Source organism: Eutrema salsugineum, unplaced genomic scaffold (genome assembly GCF_000478725.1).
Source record: "Eutrema salsugineum unplaced genomic scaffold, Eutsalg1_0 scaffold_1, whole genome shotgun sequence".
Lineage (NCBI taxonomy): Eukaryota > Viridiplantae > Streptophyta > Magnoliopsida > Brassicales > Brassicaceae > Eutrema > Eutrema salsugineum.
The window spans coordinates 17,562,650-17,587,761 of NW_006256909.1; the positions used below are offsets into that span (position 1 = coordinate 17,562,650).

Below are 25,112 nucleotides of genomic sequence, written 5' to 3' on the forward strand. Positions count from 1 at the left end.
ACACATCTTGCAAAGGATTTAGTGTGTTGATTATGATTAGTGAGTAGTCACCTTAATGAGGTTCTAGATGTGTAGGTTAGGGTGCTAAAGTGTTAGATTAGGAGTGCTTAGGGCTAGATTCATTGATTCATTTCTCTAAACAACTGTTCTCTATGCTAGATCCTTGATAATCACTTGAGATCTAGATTCTGGGAATTTCATGCACCAAAAGTGTTTGATGAAATTCCTGAAAGAGTTGTATTAAAGGTTTAAGAATTTTTCTGCATGATGATGTATTGTTATTTGCTTGAATGATCATTGAGAACTGTTTATGAATGCATATTGATTCATATTTCACAAATGAGAATTTGGTTTGAAAATGGATTAGTATAGGGGTTAATACCTTCATGAGAGGATTAACCTAGATTAGAGTTCTTAATCATTTGAATCATGTCTCATCATTGTCATTAACATTTCTAGTTTAGCACCAAGCACCCTAACCAACTATCATGTCTAGAATCTCATGCCTCCATCATAGTATATTCACATCATTTGTCATTGCTTAGTTCTTGTTTTGTCATTGTCATTAGTCTTTAATCCAGTTTATGTTTGTAGTTGTCTCTAGATTAATCAAAACCCACTCTTGTTTGCTTGAATTAAGAACTTGATCACATAGTTTAGTGTCTAACACCACATCTGGATTGATTAACCTCTTTGTGCTACATTGACAAGGGGATTGATAGCCCTGAGACCCTAAAAAGTCTTATCTATCACCAGGCTCAGGCTAATCAAGCGCAGGCAGGAAGAAATGAACAACAAGCCTATGTTAACCAGCAACAGGCTCAAAGAAACGAACGGCTTGCTCAGCAAAACCAACACCAAGCGAATAGAAATAAGCAACAAGCCCATCATGTTCATCCGCCTCCGCCACAAGTTCAGAGACAACATCCTCCAATCTGTGTTGGAGATAATGACCGAGCTAATGCGCACCAATACCGAGCTGGAATTCAAGCTCCACCAGTCCAAAACAACAACTTTGAAGTTAAAGCTTCCCTGCTCAATATGGTGCAAAACTCAAAGTTCCACGGACTGGCTGGAGAAGACCCTCTCGAGCATCTAGATCAATTTGATCGGGTTTGCGACTTAACCAAGATAAATGGCGTCTCCGAAGATAGCTTCAAGCTACGCTTGTTCCCTTTCAGCCTCGGTGATAAAGCACACCAGTGGGAAAAGAATATACCGAGGGGTTCTATACAAACCTGGGAGCAGTGTAAACTGGCGTTCTTATCAAAGTTCTTTTCCACATCACGCACGGCTAAACTCAGGAATCAGATCTCAAGTTTCACGCAGCACAGCAACGAGAGCTTTAGTGAAGCTTGGGAACGGTTCAGGAGCTACACTAACCAATGCCCACACCACAGCTTCTCAGAGGCATCCCTCTTGAGTACTTTATACCGAGGTGCACTCCCCAAGATCAGAAACCAACTCGATACAGCCTCAAATGGAAATTTTCTTGGGAAAGAGATCAATGCGGCAATGGAACTAGTCGAGAACCTAGCCATGTCCAATGACACATATGGAGAGGACTTTGATAGAGCAAACCGTACAGAGGGATCTAGTGATGAACAGCGTATGAAAAAAGATATAAGAGAGCTTCAGAGCAAGCTTGACAAGGTTTTGATGGCGACTCAAAAGCCAATACACTTTGTAGGCGAGTTTGATGAGCAAGGGCCAAGTTTTGACAATGTTAATGAAGATGGTCTAACACAAGAAGAGCTGAATTACATAGGGAATCAGCAGAGGTATCAGCGGTTTAACAACTACAACAGTAACCCAAACCTCTCATACAGAAACCCGAATGTAGCTAACCCTCAAGACCAAGTGTACCCTGCTCAACAACAACAACAAAGCTATGCTCAAAAGGCTCCTTTTCAGAATACCTTCCAGCCCAAGCAACAGTTCAGTGGGCAACAGCACGGCTACACTCAGCAGAATCAAGCGGCTCAGGGTAACAACTTCACCAGCCAACCGCAGCAACACAAGTTTCCACCAGGGTTCAATCCGCAGCCGATGGGTAATCAGCAACAGATTCAGGGACCGGGTCAGAATCAGATGGGGAACGACGTCTGTGGGATATTACAGCAACTGCTACAGGGCCAGCAAAGGGTTGAGAGCCAGCACGCGACAATGCAGCAAGATATCAGGGAGCTTAAGCAAAACCAGGCATCTACATCATCAAGAGGCCCGGCTCTACCAGGTAAACCGGAGCCGAACCCTAAAGAGTATGTGAACGCCATCACATTGAGGAGTGGTAAGGAATTACAAACTCCAACGCCTAAAACAAAGCTCATTGAGGGCAATGAGCAACTAGAGGGGGAGGCAGCCTCAGATGATGCGCATAAAGAAAAGGTCTTAGAGAAGGAACCGATCAATGACAAAGGAAAAGAGGTGGAAAAGACAGCCGAGCTTGAAAAGCCCTATGTTCCACCACCACCTTATCAACCCAAGATACCGTTCCCAGGGCCAGCAAAGGGTTGAGAGCCAGCACGCGATCCTCAACAAGACAAAGGAGCTTGAAAAGCCCTATGTTCCACCACCACCTTATCAACCCAAGATACCGTTCCCAGGGCCAGCAAAGGGTTGAGAGCCAGCACGCGATCCTCAACAAGACAAAGGAGCTCCAGGGTATGGTGATACTGAGTCATGAGTGCAGCGCAATAATACAAAGGAGATCTGTACCAAGGAAGCTATCCGATCCGCGCAGCTTTACTTTGCCGTGTTCCTTAGGTCACCTGAAGTTCTCAAACTGTTTATGCGACCTTGGAGCTTCTGTGAGCTTAATGCCTTACACGGTGGCCAAGAGATTGGGATACAAAAGCTACAAGCCGGCCAAGATCTCTCTTGTATTAGCTGATAGATCGGTTAGATTACCGGTGGGGTTGCTTGAGGATTTACCTTTAAGGATCGGTGAGATAGAAATCCCCACGGACTTCATAGTTCTTGAGATGGACAAGGAACCATTAGACCCTATCATCTTGGGCCGACCGTTCTTAGCAACCGCAGGAGCCATAATAGATGTGAGAGGAGGAATGATTGAACTACACATCGGTTCCGAGACTATGAAGTTCAACGTGAAGGAGATGATGAAGAAACCGACCATTGGAGGTCAGGTTTTCTATGTGGAAGTGATGGAGGAGCTAGCTGATGAGCTCCTAGAAGAGTTAAACGCAGAAGACCCATTGCAAGTGGTCTTGACACGTGAACAAAGCGAGCACGGGTACTTGAACGAGGAAAGCGAGGTGTACAAGCGTCTTTTGGACCAACCGAGGGAACTTGGATCTGAGGCGAGGTTTTTGGAGCTCAGGAAGAGTGGCCTCGACATCTTAGACAGCGAGGGATCCACGGAAACAGAAGAGACACCTCGGGATATCCTGGCCGTGACAACTCATACCGAGGCCGATGGTAAACCGCGCGAGAATGAAGCAAAGGCCGAGGAAGCTGTTCCAGGCCAATGCAGCTTTGACGCCGATTGGAATGAGGCAGACGCACCCCCTGTTGAGCTAAAGCCTCTACCAACAGGGCTCAGGTATGCGTTCTTAGGTCTGAACTCTACTTTTCCTGTGATCATAAACGATAGCTTGCTTGAACATGAAGAACGTGCATTGCTTAATGAAATAAGGAAATTCAGGAGAGCTATAGGGTATTCCTTGGCTGACATTAGAGGAATCTCTTCTGATATATGCACCCACAGGATCCACCTGGAGGACCAAGCCATGTCATCTATTGAGCACCAACGTCGCCTTAACCCGAACCTCAAAGAGGTGGTTAAGAAGGAGATACTAAAGCTCCTTGAGGCAGGGATAATATATCCAATCTCTGACTCTCGGTGGGTATCTCCTGTACACGTTGTGCCCAAGAAAGGTGGGATCACGGTGGTGAAAAACGATAAGGATGAACTCATAGCCCAAAGAACTATAACCGGCCATCGCATGTGCATTGACTATAGGAAATTGAATTCTGCATCAAGAAAAGATCATTTTCCTTTACCATTCATTGATCAAATGCTTGAACGGTTAGCTAATCATCCTTATTTTTGTTTTCTCGATGGATACTCGGGGTTCTTTCAAATACCTATAGACCCCCGAGATCAAGAGAAAACCACATTCACCTGCCCTTACGGCACTTATGCTTATAGAAGAATGCCATTCGGTTTGTGCAATGCACCGGCCACTTTTCAAAGATGTATGATGCACATTTTCTCTGATCTAATTGAAGAGAAAGTTGAGGTGTTTATGGATGACTTCTCCGTACACGGCTCCTCTTTCTCCGAATGTCTTGCTAATCTTTCTCAGGTTCTCAAACGATGTGAGGAGCATAGGCTTGTCTTGAACTGGGGGAAGTGTCATTTCATGGTCCAAGAAGGCATTGTCTTGGGACACAAGGTATCAGAGAAAGGCATCGAGGTGGATAAGGCCAAGATCGAGGTGATGGTGAACTTACAAGCCCCGAATTCTGTGAAAGGAATAAGAAGCTTGCTTGGCCACGCTGGGTTCTATAGACGGTTCATCAAGGATTTCTCCAAGATAGCCAGGCCCTTGACCAGGTTATTGTGCAAAGAAGTGGATTTCAACTTTGATGAAGAATGTGAGGAAGCGTTCAAGAGGATCAAGGAGGCTTTGATCAGTGCACCGATTGTACAAGCCCCTGATTGGTCTTTACCATTTGAAGTGATGACCGATGCATCTGATTATGCCGTGGGAGCTGTCTTGGGGCAGAAGAAAGATAAGAAGCTCCACGTGATTTACTATGCCAGCCGCACCTTAGACTCGGCTCAAGAAAAGTATGCCACCACCGAGAAGGAAATGCTTGCCACTGTGTTTGCATTTGACAAATTCAGGAGTTATCTAGTGGGATCAAAGGTCACGGTTTACACAGATCACGCGGCCTTGAGGTACCTGATGTCTAAGAAGGACGCTAAGCCGAGGCTTTTGAGATGGGTCTTATTGCTCCAAGAGTTTGATATGGAGATACTTGACAAGAAAGGCATTGAAAACGGAGCCGCAGATCACCTCTCCAGGTTGAGAATTGAAGAACAGGTCCCGAGTGATGATACACTACCGGAGGAGACCCTTATGCTAGTCAGGTCTTACCTAGAAGTGGAGGAATCCAACACGATCAAAGAAAGAAGCCTTCCATGGTTCGCGGATCTTGTGAACTACTTGTCTTGCGGTTTAGAGCCACCGGATCTTGATACTTATCAGAAGAAAAAGTTCTTTAGAGATGTGATAAGGTATTATTGGGATGAGCCATACCTTTACGTGCTTAACAAGGATCATCTCTATAGGCGATGCTTGGCCGAAGAAGAGATCCATCCGGTGCTACAAAAATGCCACAGCTCATCGTATGGTGGTCATTTAGGTGTGTTCAAGACAGTTGCCAAGGTTCTACAGAGTGGTTTCTGGTGGCCGACCATGTTCAAAGACGCCCAAGAAGTGGTCTCGAGGTGTGAAGCTTGTCAAAGGCACGGAAACATATCCAAAAGGAATGAAATGCCCCAAAACCCAATCTTTGAAGTGGAGGTCTTCGACTGTTGGGGCATTGACTTCATGGGCCCCTTTGTAAACTCATATGGGAATCAATATATCCTTGTGGCAGTGGATTATGTGAGTAAATGGGTTGAAGCGGTTGCATCTCCGACCAACGATTCAAAAGTGGTGGTAAAACTCTTCAAGAGTATCATCTTCCCACGGTTTGGAGTACCAAGAGTAGTCATCAGTGATGGGGGAAGCCATTTCATCAACAAGACCCTTGAGAGTCTTTTGAAGAAGCACGGAGTAAAGCACAAGGTGGCCACCCCTTATCATCCGCAAACCAGCGGCCAAGTGGAGGTTTCCAACCGTCAGATAAAGGCCATTTTGGAAAGGACCGTGAACTCATCCAGGAAGGATTGGAGCAAGAAACTTGACGATGCTCTGTGGGCTTACAGAACCGCCTACAAGACCCCCATTGGGACTTCACCATTTAACTTGCTCTATGGGAAAAGCTGTCATCTACCGGTTGAGTTAGAATACAAGGCCTTGTGGGCAGTGAAACTTCTGAACTTCGACATCAAGACCGCACAAGAGAAAAGAGTTCTACAGCTTCATGAGCTTGAGGAAATCCGGTTAGATGCTTTTGAGAGCTCTAAGATCTACAAAGAAAGAACCAAGGCGCTCCATGACAAGAAGATACACAAGAGAGAGTTCAAAGAAGGGGACCAAGTTCTGTTGTTTAACTCAAGACTTAAGCTGTTCCCTGGGAAGCTGAGGTCTAGGTGGTCCGGTCCATTCACGATTCTTGAAGTAAGACCCTATGGAGCCGTGGTTTTGAAAGGAAAAGATGGACAAGGTTTTGTGGTAAACGGCCAGAGGGTAAAGCATTACTTGGCATCAGAAACAAGGGAGGGAGCTACCTCAGTTCCTCTACTTGAACCGGAATCAGCCTGAAAAGGTATGAAAAGTCAAACTTAGCGACGTTAAACAAAGTGCTCTTGGGAGACACCCCAAGCTTACCCATGTACATATTTCGTTTTTCATCTTCTTTTTCTTTTTATTTGAAGCTTTTTGAAGGGTTTGTTAAGTGTTTCAGGAGTTAGACAGTGAACCTTGAGGGTGAAAGTGAGGGACAGCTTGAAAGAGACACGGCCTGATGAATTAAGTCGAAGAGCATACACAGCCTCGATATCGACCCTCGGTATATTCATACCATGGTCATCTTTTACCGAGTGAAAGCCTGAGAACCTCAGCTTGATCCCTCGACTTAATTTCATCATGGTCGTGTCTGAGAAGTGCTGTGGTAAAATAACTAAGTGTGGGGGAGGCTCACGGTGTAAACACCTCGGTATACATATACCAAGGGGCGATGTTCACTCAAAACGGTCAAAAACCTTGATTCAAGGCCGCGACCAGTTTACACCAAGGCCAGCCTGTTTAAACCCCCAAGATTCACGTGTTCTTTGCTAAAAACAAGTGACCTTGGCATGATGCCCTCGTGGTGGAGCATGCCGAGGTACTCGGTTTCAAGAAATGATCAAAAGCAAGAACACATGAAACAATTAGAACGAAGTAGAGGCTTTGCGAGGTCCAAAGAAAAGATGCGAAAGCTATGGGGATTTACACGTTGGCACGGGATGAAACCACTCGGCTTGGTGCCCTCGGGGTGGAACAAGTCGAGGCAGCTCAGAAAAACACGAGAAAATTTGTCTTGGTCCATACAGCCCACGTCATCCCCATACCGCGTCCATTTGAAGGGTTGAGCGGCATTTTGAATTTGAACACCCGGTCAAAGTGGTTTTTGGCGCGGTCAATGGCTGGAGCTGGAGCAGAAGGGGGGACCAGTCCCACAACAGTCCAAATGCCAGCTGGAAAGCGCGCTCCAGCCCATACCGACCTCCATACTTAGCCAAACGCAGAGTTTGCTCTCTTGACTCTTTTCTCTGCATTTCACGAACACAACTCACTCATTTCTCGTTCATTTTGCGTGATTCCAAGCGTTCTAGGCTCGTTAGGGTGTTGTCTACTCTGCATAAGCATCTCATTCAGCTTAAATCTTGGATTCCCAAAGGTATTTGCATCTTAAAGAACTCATCTTTTTCCTTCATTCTTTGCGAGCTTAAATGTTTGTAAAATATGGAATCGATTCTTTTAGAGTATATCAGCCTTTGGGAACAATTTTATAAATTCCACCATGGTAGACAACACACGAAAAACCGGTCTTTGCATTTAATATCACTTGCTCTCTAGTTTTTAAAATTCTTGAGAAAAATGCGCTTGGAATCGGTCTTGATGATGATTTGTGTGTTTGAGCTGAAATGTCTAGACAACTTGTCTCTAATCGGTTGTTCTGGCTTGTTCTTACTCTCCTTGATGTTTGAAAAAGCTATGAATACCGGTTCTGTTAGAGAAAGAGTTTTGTACTTGCCAATCTTGAGATACATGTGCTTAACGATATACTTGGTTCTGACGGTTTATTTGAGAATCTCCCTTGCAGATGACCGGAGATCGAACCGTCCCTACCAACGAGACAAACAAAGGTGCGGGACAGAAGAGAGTTTTGAAGGGTAAAGCCGTTGCCGTGCCACGTAGTGGAGGAACCAGCAAGAAACCCTCAATGCGACCCGATGACCCAAACGAGCAAGAAATACTGAGCTTACTCCGGCACCAGCTCTCGAGTCAAAGAGGAACGGGAAGAAGGCAGCTGTGGGATCTGATGACGACGAGCCCGGAGCCTTAGTCCCTTATGTGGACAACGGTGACAAAAAGTCCAAGAAAGAACCAAAGTCCGAGCCCGAGGATGAACACTTCCAAACTACTGAGGAATACTTGGACCACTTTAACTCCATCATAGTGGCTCAAGGTCGATTCCCTGACTTGGAGTTGCTGAGGAAACTCGAGATACTTGATGACGTGACCCTCATTTTTGAGAATATGGGCTTGGCAAAGTTCTTTGAGATGAGCGATGTTGCCTACGAAGGGATTACACAGCAGTTTCTTGCAACCTTGGAGGTCATCATCTACCCCAAGAGAGATCCAAAGCGTTTACATGGCAAAGGATTCTGCCACATTGAGTTTGAAATGGATAGCGTGCACTACAAGGTCAGTTTCAAGGAGCTTGATGAAATCTTTGGGTTTGAAAGAAATGGAAGCTCGCTTGACAAGTTTGTGTACCCTCGTGATGAGTTGGCCGCCTTGTGGGAAACGATATCTTTTGGACCTTACCTCGGAGGCAAGAGCAAGACAAGCTGCATAAGGAACCCTGCGATCAGATACACCAACCGCGTCTTAGCATCAACATTCTTCTCGACCTTTAACCCTGGTGTTATTCACACGGCCGAGCTTGAACTGTTGGGACTCGGACTGAAGCCGTTCATCACTCAAATGAAGAACAAGAAAGAGTTCCAAGGGCCGCTGCATGTACCATCATTGGGTGCATTCTTTGCCATTCAAATGCTCACTTATCGGCACAATGTATGGTGCGACCGCAAGAAGCGAGGAGCAAGAAGACTTCAGAACGGTTGGATAGTCACCAAGATCCTGAGGGCTCAAGGGTTTATATTCCCTAATTCACCAAAGAAGCCGAACCTCATTGATGAGTTATACCTAAGTAAAAGTGGTTTCTTCGGAGGCAAGTCAGGGGACAAATGGGTTTACAACTTCACCCTACTGCATAGAGACGGCACGCAGGTTCTCCTGCCTAACCGAAGCCTCACCGTGCTCGACAAGCAGTGTAACGTCTCATTCTACGTTCTCAAAGACCAGTTGTATAATCCAGCTTTCGACCCACCAACACGCAAATGCACCAAGGCAGCACCTAGCAAACCCGAGAACACTAATGGCCCGGAAGATTGTGATAACGAAGAGCAGAGACACTATGAGAGAAGGATCGGAGCAGGCCGCTATCACTTTGATCTGCAAGTGTGGGGTGAGCCTGAATACCACACCAAGAAGTTGTACTCGCGAGTAAACACCCTCCAAAAGTGGTGTAAGTGGCAAGACAAAACCATCCACGCATTGGTGGATTGTGTGAGGAATTTGAAGAAGAAGGTAAAGCAGCTCACGAGGCCATCCTCACCGGATAAGAACTCAGCGACTTCAACCGCACCGATTACAGAGGAAGGAGTTGGAGAAAGCTCAAACGCGAGGAACCCGGAGTTTCCACCAGGCAAAGAAGACTGGATCGACCCAGCCACGGCTTTCCTGCCTGAACCCTCAGAAAGCAGCCCACCACTTCAGCCCACTCCCTCCTGCTCAACATCGAATCCCTAGCACTACTTGGGATCCGACCTCTCCGACTAAGGTATCGACTTCAAACCTTGTACATATGCATCTTGTATATATCATCTTGCATTCGTTCAGTCTGTCTTTTCACTTCTCTCACACGCTTTTATAACACAAGGGGCTGTGTTATCTAAGTGTGGGGGAGGAGCTTTGTGTTTTCTGATCTTGTTTTCTTTGTTCTTATTCGACTTTTGCATTCTTGAGTCTCATTTAGCTTAATACATGTGATAAATTACATCATTCTAGTTGCATCTCACATTTTAAGATCGAGTCTAGTTGCATCATGTAGGATTGCATCAGTGCAAGGAGCAATGATAGATTTTTTCCTAGAGAGTAAATCACTTGAGAACTTGAACTAAATATGCTTGTGAAACTCTTTCGGTGCTTGTAAAGCTTGAAACGATTTAAATCTGAGAAACAAGTCTGAAATACACTCAACTCTAGCTAAGTGATAACCTTGAACTTGAAATGTAAATATCTTTTGATGCATTGCTTGAATAGGCTTGTGGATACCGATATACATACTTGAGCTAGAATCGTTGTTTCTACCACCCTCCTTCCTTAGCTCAAGTAGCTGAATCCGCATCATGGATCAGTTCCCTCACCTTGAACCCATCTTTCTTTCGAGCCAATGTTTGTGTGTGAATTGTAAGGCCACCTTGGACTGAACTTGGCAGAAAGTGTTAGGTTTAGAGCGACAAGGGCATGGCTCATTGAGTGATATGCTCCAACATCGAGGAACCAAGAGTATTGGTGAGAAATAAGTGTGGGGGAAAAGACTTGTTGGTGAGTGGAAAAATGTGAGCTGAGTGGAAAAGTGAGAGTGGAAGTAGCTAGGGGAATGAATGAAAATGAATTAAGTCTTGGATGTGAAAAGATAAGCTCTGAAATGAAAAGAAGCCAAAGGCTCAAGTGTTCTGAAATGAAAATGAAAGAGGCTATACGCTATGAAAGAAAAGAGCTGTGTGAATAAGTGAAAACCAAGGCTTGAAAATAAAAGAAAAAGGCGAGTCCCCTAGTGAAAAGAAAACGATTGTGAAGAGTGAGGATTCTGAGAGGGTGAGCAAGTTAGAAACGCTTTGAGTGGAGTGTGGGGTGTGATGAGTCTTACCCTTGTATGCATCGGTTGCTTTTTACCTTTAGCATTCTGCCAAAGTTTGGTCGTTCATTGAGTGATCCCGTTGTTGCATTGCACCCGCTTGAATATTGATGAGATCATTTTTATCTCATGACCTTACCCTAGCCAAGCCAGCCTATTTGAACATTGCATCATTTGATTCACCGGTTACAAGCTTAATGAATGTGAAAGAGTTGAATGTGATAATGGCTTGTGGAGATTCCGTGCTTTAGTTGGAAAATATCTGAGTATAGCTTTGCATTGCATATTTGAGCATGAATCCGAGTTCTCTTTGTGATCACTTCTCTCTAAAAATGAAATATGAGCTCCATCTGCATTACAACCTCTCTCTCTCATTTGTTCTCTTCGCTTGAGGACAAGCAAAGAACAAGTGTGGGGGAGTTGATATGTCTATATTTTACATCATTTAGAGTGCATTTTAGAGTCCTCATCATATGTTTTCCCATGTAAATTGAGTCTTTAGGCATGAAAATAGGATTTAGGGCTTGCATTAGGTCCCAAAGAGTTTTGCATGTTTTGAAGTCTTTATCAGGTGCTTTGGAAGTCATTTGGAGCTTAAGAAGAGGAGCAGAGAAGAAAACGGTGAAGAAAAGGGTCAAAAATGGTGAGAACCGCTTGGAGGAATTTCTCGGTCAAATCGCGTACTGGCCGGACAGAAACCTCGGTCAAAAAGTTTACCGATCGCTCATTACCGGCCAAAATCCTTACCGATCGACCAAAATCAGCCTGGGTCGAGTATCGGGTGCAAAATACCACGGGTTGAGTTTTTGGCCGAGGCCAGAGAAATTTACGACCAAAAAGCTTACCGCGGTACACAGCCCTCGGTCATTTTCCTTACCGCGGGAAGCTTTTCTCGACCAAAATCTGTCCTTGTCCACACATTTCAAAGATCAGCAATCCGGGGAATCTTCCGGTCCGAATCAGTTGGCGGGGTCTTCATCAAAGTTGGAGACAATCAAGCAAAGATCCCAGAACGATCGGAATCATCCAATTCTGACCAGTGGAGAGAAAGATACAGCTTCCGGAAGATGCACCAGCATTACGCGCATCCGAGAACCGAACGGCGGAGTCCAAAAATCACGGCGGACGGAGCCTTTCCGGACCGAATTAGCTTGTCCGGTCTTCATCAAAGTTTGAGATCTGTGGAAGAACTTCTCAGGAAAGTTGGAATCGCTTAGTTCGGAGCAGTGGTTTGAAAGATAAAGTCTCCGGAGTTCACATCGGTCCAAAAAGCCTGTTTTCCGGTGATTTCAATACGGTGCAAAGATGTGAAATCCAGGAAGCCTTCCACTTCCCAAGCTCCGACGGTTTCTTCACCAAAGTTCGAGCTTATTGAGTCATCTTGACTATGGGACTGGTCTCAGAGCATTTGGAGTCGTGTGTTGAAAACTACTGTTTCCGGAAGGCAATATGGTCGAAACGAGCCCAAATGAGTTGCGATACACGCTAAGTACTTTCTCAAGCCTCGGCATCAGAACCTCGACATTGCTCAAGCCAAGGCTCATATCTTGGGAGTATTTTGAACTAGACCTCGGGCTGACGCCTCGGCACGTTGGAATCAAGGCATGCACACGTAAGAAATGAAGCTGGAAACGACTAAGTATTGGACGTGAACCTCGGTGTAATGACCTCGGCGTGCATGCCGGACTCTGTTCTACCGAACCCCTCGACTACCAAGCACCTCGGCATTTTATGCCGAGGTCCCTTGTCACAAACCCAGAATCAAGAACGACATGGCTCAAGAACACACACGTGAAGATGGATCAAAGACTAGGGTTCATGCATGTTCTTGGCGTGTTCTTCACGAGATCTTCATTTGGATCCAGACTCACGTGCACTCCTCGACATGAAGACCTCGGCTTCACTCTCCAACACACCGTGGCACTCACCCATCAACCCAAGAAAGCGGTTCAGTACCCGGTTTGTTCCGGGCTGACCCGCGACACTTTCCCTTTGCTATAAATACATCTTAGGACCAAAAACCTAATCATCTTATCCCTTATCTGTTTTTAGCTTTAAGAACTTGCCTCTTTTGTGAAACTTGATTAATCTAATCCGATATCTCGTTTTTGCATGAGAATCTTGTTCTTTCTTTATTTCTTTTATCATCCAGCATCAAACTCCTTATCATGACCAGCTACACGTCTTGCAAAGGACTTAGTGAGCTCGTTATGATCAGTGAGTAGTCGTTTAAGCGGCTTTAGATAAGTAGATTAGGGTGCTTTCAAGGTAGATTAGTGGGTTTAAGTGTCTAGTCTTGCATGTTTCATTCTTTAACCGACGAGATCTCTAGGCTGGATCCAAGCACATCACTTGAGGTTCAGATCTGAGGCATATCTCACATCAAAAGTGTTTGTAGAAATGTCTGAACCACTCGGTTAAAGGTTTAAGAGTCTTTCATCGCGAGAGTGATAGTTTGTTCTCTTAAATGACATATTTGAACTGAATCTTATTGCTGATTGATTCGTGCTTCTCAAAAGACATTTTGGTATGAAGGAGGATCAGTTTAGATGCTTAATACTTTCATGAGAAGATTAACATGCCCTGAGTTCAAAGTTAAATGAAACCGCTTGATAAAATGATTCATTAACCCACTAGTTTAGCTTGGAAGCACCCGAGTCGATTATCTTGTCTAAAGTCTCTGCCTTTATCATTCATTATAATCATCTGAATCGTTTATTTGTCATTTGCATCTTAGCTTTGTTCAAATCTCATTATTTTCTTTACTTTTATGCTCATTTGCTTGATACTTAGCCTAGTAAAAACCCTTACTATTCTCTCTTGACTTAACGAACAAATGACATAGATAGTGTCTCGTTTACAAGCTTGGATTGACACCCCTTTGTACTACTCTGACAGGGGATTGATAACCCTTATTAAGGCTTAAAAACCTTAGTTATCAATTCCCTATTTTTGTTGTCACTTAACCAGTTTAGGTTTTTGCTTTGTTTGAGGACAAACAAAGGTTTAAGTCTGGGGGAGTTGATAACACCGTATTTTGACCACTTTTATGGATCGTTTTGAAATACTTTTTCTATGTTTTTAATTGCCTTTTAAGTACTTTTATTACGTTTTTCTAGTATTTGTAGTTCCAAGACTCTTTTCAGGTAACTTAGGGAAAAGCTTAATAAAATGGATAGAAAACCAGATTTCAGCTCAGAGTCAAACCGTCAGAAGTTCACCCCTGATTGAAGGCCTTCTCAACGTCTGATCCAGCTCAAATTCGGAGACCTTAAAGATGGAAGTATCAGCTTTCCAGTGCACTTTACAGCTTGGCAATCCAACGGTTCAATCAAAAGATACGCGAAGTGCAAGATGTCCCGTAAACCAGCCGACAAGCACTTCCACCCTCGGCCAAACACTCATTCCCCACGGTCAGAGCACTCCCGACCGCGGCCATCAACCTCCGAGCCCAAAAAGCCCATTTCTGAAGCCCACATTTGGAGAAACCCTAAGTGACGTCCAGAGATGTCTTGAGCACTATAAATACATGTCTTAGGAACCCTAAATCATCACCACCGAAATATTTACTTCATATTTTTATTGTTTTTGCTTTAGCTTTTAGGGAGAGAGAGATTTGTTCTCTTGAACCCTTGTTCTTTTTTTTTCAATTTCGGTTTCTTTTCGATGGGGATTTATATGTTTGATGAGGATTCCATGAGCTTTTGAGCCGAATCTTAGAACTTTTTCTTCTGAATTCTTTTTTACTGCATGAGAGTAGCGTCATGAACTACAATCTGATCCAGATGCTTGGTGACACGAAAGTGTTCATCAGGTATCAGATCTAGTTTGGGAGAGCAAAACAAACATAGGAGTGGAAACCTACCTATGGGTGATTTGTGAATTAGGACGAGTCTTAAACATAATGCATCTCTTCTCTTCCAGGGCCAGAGTGGAAACCTACTGGTCAGGGTTGAGAGAGATAGTTGTCTATGATCACGACAGTGGCGTATTCATACGTCCGTGACTCCAGTTCGAAAAGTTTAAGCTAAGATCTTATTAAATTTTACTCTCTAGCAATGTTTTGAATCGTTCGTACCCCTGAGAAAACTTCCCTGAACCCCAACGCCTTCTTTCCCATTGATTTACACCGATTTTCTTTCAAGCTTTAGTTCAATATTGTCTTTCATTTTTAGTTCATTTTCATTTAAGCAATTAGATATCCGTTTTTTACATTTTTAGTCATTTTCGTTAAGTTTAGTTATTACGTCATTTAATTCCCGTATTCTCTTTTAATATTTCGTTTTTACATTTTAAACACACTACCAAACCCCCACAAAACTGTTTTGGTTCTAGACTTCCTTACTTTATACTTATTTCAAAGGCTTTTTGCAGGAAAAGATCCTCCTTCCCTGTGGATTCGATCCCTAAGTACTACAATCGATCAGCTGTGCACTTGCGGCTATTGATTTCATTTAGGGTAAAACTTGACACCCCTCGACACACCGACACGATCACATCAGTTGTTGCTATCTGGAGTCGTGGTTCGAAGATCGCCTACGTTGATCTGTTTGTAGAGTGTTTCGTGGATCCTTTTCGGTTTTCTTCCGGATTTTCACCAATCCTTGTCCGACTGGGAGCTCTATTGTACGTTCGTATCCGCATACCGTGGCTCCCACTTTATTTATCCAAAAATGACCTAATAGTATTGGGTAGCAAGCCGGAGTGCTGGCCACTGTGAAAGTCGTCACCCGGGCAACGTCTTCTATGACCACTGGGAGTGTCACCTCTTCTATTGCCTGGGTCACCCTTCTGTGGTATTCCACGTATGTGATCCTTCCCGGTTTTAGAAGTTATTGGAACTCTTCAAGGCTTTCGAAGGCAACTTGTGAGATGAGGTTGACTGGACATGTCTGATCTACAAGGGCCGGTTCAATCCGTCTACCCCCCACTTATGCGGTTACTCTTACAGTGGGATACTGTGTGGTGATTTCGTGCATCCAACCCGTCGGGTCAAAAAATTCTGGTGGTCGGACCAATCGCCTCCGAGTTTTGATCGTCTTGTTGACGCTCACTCTTCCACCTCCATCTTCATGTTTCTCTGTTCGTACTTTCTTATCGCGTCCTTTTTCACTCGCTCTTGCCGGTTCAGCATCTGTCGCATCCGATTCGAGAGCAGGGGTTGGGTTGTCGGGTGGCGCATTAACTCCAAAATTTTGTATGGGTTGGAGACATCCTGAACCGGATGCGCCATCTTCTTGTTTTTTGGAGTCAGGTTTATCATTCTCTTCCCCTTCTTTCGTGGCGTGGGGGTGGGATACCCACGCCTCTACCTCTAATCACTTCCGGTCTCACCATCCTGAAATACGGCTTGGGCCCATCTTGGGGGGGGGGGGGTCTTCCTTCAGTCTCTCTCCCTGGCATCTAGCTTCCTTTCTTTCAGGTTCACCGTCAGTCTCCATGTGGCCTTCCTCCGTCCTTATATCCGGGTATTTTGCCCCTGAATCTGGATCTTAAGGTGAATTTCTGACTTGAATAAAAGGGCTAATTTTGCTCCTAGAGTGTTGCCCCCCCCCTTCCTTCTAGCGTCAAATTGTTTAGGGGATTTTTAAGTCTTCCTCTAGGGGCAAGTCTCCTGCAAAACAAAGAAAAATGTCAGGATCGGAAAACACGATGGGAGTATGTTTTCCGAAGGCACTCCGACACTCAAGTCAGAAAACAGCTCGAAAAAAACCACAATATAACTGTTCAGAGAGCGGAAAGAAGTCGGAAAACTTTGTGAAGGAAAGAGAGAAAAGAAAATTTGGAGGTGATGGAGCTCCACGGTTTAGGATGCCCGTTGATGCCGTGTCTCTGGAATGGCATCCTTTAATCAGATCATCCAGGGGCATGCCGCTCTGTGTACAGTGTGACTGTCCACTGGGAATCTCGTCAGAATTGCATCTTGCAGCGTAGATCTAGCTCACTTTAAGGATCGGCCTGTCAGTTCAGCATACTTTGACGGTGGACGGCTCTCCCTTAGAAAATCTGAAATCTCTAAGGGATCGGCCGGGGGGTATACTGGACTGCCAAGATGGCACCCTTTATGGGAACTGACTGCTGCCAAACCCTGTGTCTTCATGTTACGAGCCCACAGCTCCAGGTCACTTCGTCCACAGCAGGTGACTCAGGCATCGTGTTCTTTCTGACCCACGGTCCCAGGTCATTTCACCCATGGTGTCTGACTCAGGCAACATGTCCTTCATTCAGGCTCACGGCCCCGAGTCATGCTGTCCAGGGCGGATGACTCAGGCATCACGTCCTTCATCGAAAATGCATCACGCACCTTAAGTCATCGAAAAAGCGTTACACACTTCAGGCAGATGTCCAGTCAGATATGGCTAATGAGGGGAGAAAGCGTTTATCCCCGACAAGGGTAACTTCCATATCACGAGCTAGCTTTGCTAATCCGCGAAGGGGAGGACAAATTGTTGGGGATAAATTCAATCCTTCCTACGTGGACAAATTTTTGGGGATAAATTCAATTGGAAACTGAGTGGTCAGGAGGAGGAGATGTCACATTCTCTATGTCCTAGATCCAAGCTCGGTGATCTAGAAAGATTGGGATATAAGAAAGAGTGATCCGCACAAGTGATAACACCGTATTTGTATCCATTTTCACCATTGATTTCAAATGTTTTCATTAGTTTTAGGAACTTTTATTATAGATTTTTTTTATGTTTGTATTCTCAAGGCTCTTTTCAGGAAACTTAAGGAAAAACATGGCAAAATGGAAGAAATACACATTTTTAGCTCATAGTCAGACCGTCAGAAGTTCAGCCTCAAATGAAGACCTTCTCACCGTCCGATCCAGCTTAAATATGAAGACATTCAAGACGAGACAACAAGCTTTCCATAGCATTTTTACATCAGGACAATCCAACGGTACAATCAAAAGATACGTGAAGAGCAAGTTGACCAATTTCACCAGTCCCGGAAGACTCTCACCCGTGGCAAAAGTGCATTTCACCTGCCCCGAAGGACTCTCACCCGCGGTGGACCTATGCCAAGCCATAACGCCCAATATCAAATCCCCATTTCTTCATTACTCTTCAAAGAAGCCCTAATTAAGACCTGGAAAACCTTAGAACCTATAAATACATTTCTTAGCAGTCCTAATCGGGTGTGTGCTCCTGTAATGAGTTTTGTGCCACCAAACTTTGTTTTCTTAGGGTTAGGTGATGGAGAAAGAGATTCTTCCTTGGAACCATTGTTCTTTCTGCTTTTTATCTCTTTAGCTTTTCTATTTCAGTTTCTGCATATTTCATGTCTTTTATCATTTCCTGCATCATGTTAGATTAGTTCCAGAGAGTCAAGTTTCTAAAGAGTATCAATGAGATACATGTTCGATTAGGATTTCTAGAGTTCTAAGCCATATTCTAGATCTCATCTCTTCTAAGTTGTTTATACTACATGAGGTTAGATTCATGACCTAATCTCTTATCGAGTTAGAGTGATTAGATGATTATGGTGACGAGAGTTGGCTAATCTTACAAGTGTCTATTCTAGTTCCAGAGTCATAGAAAATCCTTATCTAATCACTTATGTCATAGGTCATGAACTCTAGAGATAAACCCTAAATCCAGCACCGCTTTTCTATTGTTTTCAAACTGATTTCTTTTCAAGTTTTGATTGTTTGCTTAGTTTATTAGAATTAGTGACAACGAAAACCCCCTTTAATCTGATTAGGTATACAATTGTTTTTAGTATCAGTTAGGACTCCTCAACACACAAATCCCAGTGGATTTGGTCCATAAGTTCTACTGCATTTGTTGTGCATTTGCAGCTTTGTTTAGGGTAACACTTGTTGTTGCTCATTGCACCCACATCACATGCATCATTGATCGCATATTTGAAACTATTCACCTTTTCGATTCGTCACAAGTCAGGTGGTTTGAATCGTGTTGCTGATGTGTTGAGTCGACGACATAACTTTTTGACAGTGATGCATACCACTGTTCCGAGATTCGCTACATTTGCAGACTTATATGATTACAATCCATTATTTACGAAGGTTTGAAGGGTGTGAAAGCTGGTTCCCGGACGGATTTCACTCTTACTGGTGGCTTTTTGTTTCGTGGTGTGCAGCTTTGTGTTCCTGATTGTAGCCTGCATCTTCGCATCATTGAAGAACTTCATGCCGAAGGTCATGTGGGTCGTGATTGAACGCTTCAATTGGTGTATGCGTCTTATTTCTGGCTGTCCTTGCCCTGGATGTTGAGAGGTTTGTTGAGCGATGTCGTCATTGTCAGTTAGCAAAAGGGCAGGCTTCGAATGTGGCATTATACCTCCTTTGCCAATTCCAACTCAGCCTGGGACCAACATCAGCATGGATTTTATTTTGGGACTTCCTCTCACGTGGAAAGGCAATAATTCCATATTTGTTGTGGTGAACCAGTTTTCAAAAATGGTTCACTTTATCCGTTGCAAGCGAACCATGGATGCGGTGAAGGTAGCTTAGCTTTTATTTCAAGATATTTATCGCCTTTATGGTCTACCTACGTCCATTGTTTCCGACAGGGACTGTAACACCCTCGATCCGAGTCTAACATTACTTAGATCAAGCCTAAAGCGTTACAGTGCAGAGACAGACACATACCAGCCGAGCATCCCATACTACTCAAGCTAATCCGTGACCGAGACCATTCCTCGAGCCCACAACCTAAAGCTTTTCAACCTGTAATGCAAACCCGAGTTGTTTCGATCCGGACTAGGTCTAATGAATTCGAGGTTTTGTGGAAAAATACTTCTTTATTATATATTGAAAACTATTTTACAAAACCATCTTTCAATACATAATATTTGATGCATCTTATTGACAAAATCACACTTAGTATAGTTCACATAAATATTGATCTTACAAAAACACTGCAATCTACATTGACTTTTCTAGTGTCTGTTGCCTTCTCTCTATGCTCTCAATTTCTACGGCTACCTGCGAGATAACAAAAGAGTTGTGTGTGTTCACCAATACTCAATGAGTCCTGACTCTAGCACACATTTCCATCAAATCTCGCACATCAAACATAGCTGAATTTTACGAAACAAGGAAAGCAATGGACAACACAAGCCAGGCAATCACAATGTACTCGCAAAATCACCACACAGCAGAAGCTACTCATGCTACCTGTCTTTGATCACTACTCTAAGTGCATCTACAGACATTAACTGCACCATGTAAGGGTCCCTAAATGTCCCATGTTCCACCAAACATGTACCGGTTCGACACATTTGCCCCGTGAGCACCCACACAGACTCTGATCACCATACAAGATCACAGATCGGGCTCATATTCTGACCATGTACATGGTCCACTGACCAATTGGGCCACACCATCGTGCAGCGTTCGACCAAGGGAGCTACCCAAGTACCTCTCCGAACCTTTTATCTGGCTGTGTCTCAGCCGAGAAATTCTTCAATGAATTCTCTCCAGCCTAATCCTACATGCAAACCTATATGCATCACTCAAATACTTAGCAGGCCTCTCCCGCATCACACAACCAACTCACAGGCATCTCCTGTATTTGTCAAACAACTTATGGGCCTCTCTCGTAGTTTTCCCTCTTGGGACTTCACACCTGAGCTAAATGGTTCTCCACTGTCTCTTGCTCCTCTTTGTCCTACCCGGACTTACTCCAAGCTCACTGGTTACCTACCATATATGCTTCTGCCTTTTTGAGACTTGTCTCATACCGAGTTTAACAGTTTCCCAGCCCTCTCTTGCCCTACATTTCCCATACGGGACTTACTCTCAGGATCAACAGTTACATATTTTCTATTGCTCACTTCTGCCCTTCTGGGGCTTAACTTAAACCAAGCTCAATGGATTTCCCTCGTGTCTTTCCCTACCTTGCCCAACCAGGAATTTTTCTCCGGTGCAATGGTTTTATACTGTATATTGCCTTTGCCCTTCCAGGACTTACCTCACTCCGGAGTAGACTCTTTATCTACTTCCTTACTCAACCGGTTCACTATGGTTCTGCATCTGCAAATACAGATCCCGTGGCTGTATCCGTGGATTCCGTGTCGCTACACAATCCAGGCATTAAGTCCTTATTCTCACAGGGTTAACCCCAACATGCAACCCTTTTTCTATATGCACCAACTATGGTCAGCAAGTTTAATCAACTAAGGGAGTTGATAACATCGTATTTGTACCTATTTTCACCATTGATTTCAAATGCATTTTTGAAGGTTTTAATCAGTTTTATGGACTTTTATTATGTTTTCAATGTATTTGTGGCTTCAAGGCTTTTTTCAGGAAACTTAGGGAAAATGATGGCAAATTGGAAGAAATCCACATTTTCAGCTCAAAGTCATATCGTCAGAAGTTCAGCCTCAAATGAAAACCTTCTCACTTTCTGATCCAGCTCAAATTTGGACACATTCAATAGGAAATAACCAGCTTTCCATAGCACTTTACATCACAAAGATCCAACAGTGCAATCAAAAGTTACATGGAGAACAAGTTGACCAAATTCACCAGTCCTAGAACACTCTCACCCGCGGCAAACATGCATTTTACCTGTCCTGGAAGACTTTCACCACGGTGGATCCATGACGAGCCACAAGGCCCAACATCAAATCCCACTTTGCCATTTCTCTTCAGATAAGCCCTAAATGAGACCTAGAAGACCTTAGGACCTATAAATACATTTCTTAGTAGCTCTAAACAGGTGTGTGCTCCTGTAATGAGATTTTGAGCCACCAAATTAATAAGCCCTAAATGAGACCTAGAAGACCTTAGGACCTATAAATACATTTTTTAGCAGCCCTAAACGGGTGTGTGCTCCTGTAATGAGATTTTGAGCCACCAGACTTTGTTTTTCTAGGGTTAGGCGATGGAGATGGGGATTCTTCCCCTGATCCATTGTTATTTCTCCTTTATATCTAATTAACTTTTTTTGTTTCATCTTTTGCATTCTTTCATGTCTTTTATCATTCCTTGCATCATGTAGATTTTTCCTAGAGAGTCAAGTTGTTTGAAGAGTTTTCGATAAGCATACATATCGATAAGGATTTCTAAGTTTCTAGACCATATTCTGGATCTCATCTATTGTTCATATTGCATGAGAGTAGATTCATGACCTATTCTCTGAGCATAGGATCGATCAGAGCCACGAGAGTGCTGTATCAAATCATCCATACCTAGCTTCAGAAGAACATAGTCACAATAGGAGTCGAGAGCTACCTGAAGAGAAGATGTGAGCAGACGAATTCAATATCTAATGCATGATCTTATTTCTGGCATGAGAGCGAGGGTTAATTGTCAGATCTGAGTGAGTAGTTGATTAAGATGACGAGAGTTGGTTAATCATACACATGTCTATTCTAGTTCCATGCAGATCCCAGAAATAGAAGAAAATAAATCGCCCGGAGGCTAATTGGAAATTCTTTGACATTGATTAGAGTAAACCGGAGAAGTCTAAGTCGCCACCTATAAGTTTAGAGTCTATAGTTTGAGTCGATATGCTTGAGATATTCTTTTAACAATTCATGACTTTGCGTACTTCCCAATTTGTTGTTTCTTGCAGATTAGACATCCTCCCTGTGGATCGACACCCTAAGTCCTACAACGCACATCTATGCACTTGCAGACACTAGGGTTTTATAAATTTAAGACTTTTTGAGGACCAATAGGTTTGTAAAAGAAAAACATCCATAGGCCCGCATCGCATCAAGTTTTTGGCGCCGTTGCCGGGGAGGCTTTTAGTCGCTGGAGGTCTAAACCTAGGAGGCTGAAGCCGCAGATGACTATATATATGTCGAGTTTCTGCCAAAACATCATAAGAAGTAAACCAAACTCATAAACACTCTAACTTTTTCTTTTTCTGCTTATTCTTTCTTCTGTTTTCCCTAGTTTCGAAATCTTTGAAGCATGGATCATCCAAGAAGAATTCCTAACCCTGAGTGAAGGTTTTTCAACCCGTGTGAAGCTCCATGCGCATGTGAATCACCATCCAGGTGATGTGGTCTGCGATGAGGGTGTCAAGTTTTACCCTAAATGAAATCAATAGCCGCAAGTGCACAGCTGATCGATTGTAATACTTAGGGATCAAATCCACTGGGAAGGAGGATCTTTCCTGCAAAAGCCTTCGAAAGAAATATAAAGTAAGGAAGTCTAGAACCAGACGATTTTTGTAGGGGTTTTAGTGGTGTCTTTAAAACGTAAAAACTAATCTTAAAGAGAAAATGCGGGAATTAAAATGACCTAATAACTAAACTTAATGAAATCGACTAAAAACGAAAAAAACTGCTAAACCTAATTGCTTAAATGAAAATCGATTGAAAGAGTAAAGATACTAGACTAAAGCTTGAACAAAAATCGGTGTAAATCTATAGAAAAGAAGGCACTGGGTTTCAGGGAAGTTTTCTCTGGGGTATGAACGATTCAAAACATTGCTAGAGAGTAAATTTGATAAGATCTTAGCTTAAACTTTTCGAACTAGAGTCACGGACGTATGAATACGCCACTGTCGTGATCATAGACAACTGTCTCTCTCAACCCTGATCAATAGGTTTCCACTCTGGCCCTGGAAAAGAAGAGATGCATTATGTTTAAGACTCGTCAGCATTCACAAATCGCCCATAGGTAGGTTTCCACTCCTATGTTTGTTTTGCTCTCCCAAACTAGATCTGACACCAGATGAACACTTTCGTGTCACCAAGCATCTGGATCAGATTGTAGTTCATGACGCTACTCTCATGCAGTAAAAGTAAATTCAGAAGAAAAAGTTCTAAGATTCGGCTTCAATAGCTCATGGAATCCTCATCGAACATATGTATCCCCATCGAAAATCCCTTAGACCCAACAATAAAACTACTCAGACATGATAAACGAATAAAAAAACATAGTATTAAAAAGTAGGACAGAAATCAAAATTAAAAAAGAAAGAACAAGGGTTCAAGAGATAGATCTCTCTCTCCCTAAAAGCTAAAGTATAGAAACAATAAGAAAACAAGATGGTGTAAAAGGTGATACAAATTAGGGTTCCTAAAACATGTATTTATAGTGTTCAAGACATCTCTGGGCGTCACTTAGGGTCTCCAAATGAGGGAATCATTTCGGGCTTCAGAAATGGGCCTTTGAGTTTGGATTTGGCTGGCCGCAGTCGGGACGCCTCTGACCGTGGTGAAATGGCTGTTGGCCGCGGGTGGAAATGCTTGCCGGCTGGTTTACGGGACATCTTGCTCTTCGCGTATCTTTTGATTGAACCGTTGGATTGCCAAGCTGTAAAGTGTGCTGGAAAGCCTGATACTTCCATCTTTGAGATCTCCAAATTTGAGCTGGATCAGACGGTGAGAAGGCCTTCAATCGGGGGTGAACTTCTGACGGTTTGACTCTGAGCTGAAAATCTGGTCTTCTATCCATTTTGTTAAGCTTTTCCCTAAGTTTTCTGAAAAGAGTCTTGGAACTACAAATACTAGAAAAACGTAATAAAAGCACTTGAAAGCAATAAAAAACATAGAAAAGTATTTCAAAACAATCCATACTGTGGTCAAAATACGGTGTTATCAACTCCTCCAGACTTAAACCTTTGTTTGTCCTCAAACAAAGCAAAAGTTTAAACTGGTTAGGTGAAAACAAAGATAGGGAATACACAAATCTCAGAGACATGAATCCTAAACTATGACCAAAGATCGTGCATCAATCCACAACTTAGTCTAGAAAATTCTCACCAAGACACAAAAGATACTAGTCCACTTTCTCCGTCATGCAAAACTTATATAATCTAAATCTTGATTCCAGTCAACTAGCTCTCTACATTGATTAAGTACAATAGTGAATTCTCATCAAAGACATCATCCAGGGTAGACGGCGTTTGGCATTAAAGGGCTGTTTAAATGGTGGAGTTAAAGTGTTTTGGGTTACCTGATGAATCTGGAGGATGCAAGATAATATGCAAAACTGCAAGAGAGATAAGGACCTATTGATGACCGCAATTTTCATTCACTTCTTCTTGCCAACTGTTGTTGCATAATCTTTCCTCCTTTGTTGTGAACAACTACTCTCCCAGACTTAGTTTCTTTCCGGGAATCAGAAAATGACCTCCAAAACTCCATAATATCGAACTCCAGTTGCCCTGGGACCTAAAATTCTACCTCTCTAGCCGGGAAGTTTTTCCGGCAAATCGTAAGTCTCTGACTTTGGTGACTGAAAACTGCATCGTTCCTCTTTCTCTCCAACGTTTTTACACATA

The 25,112-nt window shown here is 43.4% G+C and overlaps 1 non-coding gene across 1 annotated transcript; it reads right to left on the minus strand.

Moving 5' to 3' along the window:
* Nucleotides 1-1,296: 1,296 nt before the first annotated feature.
* LOC112082542 lies at nucleotides 1,297-1,403 on the minus strand. The gene has a single exon (XR_002897212.1). It is a non-coding gene; the product is annotated as a small nucleolar RNA R71 (small nucleolar RNA).
* Between the last annotated feature and the right edge of the window lie 23,709 nt (nucleotides 1,404-25,112).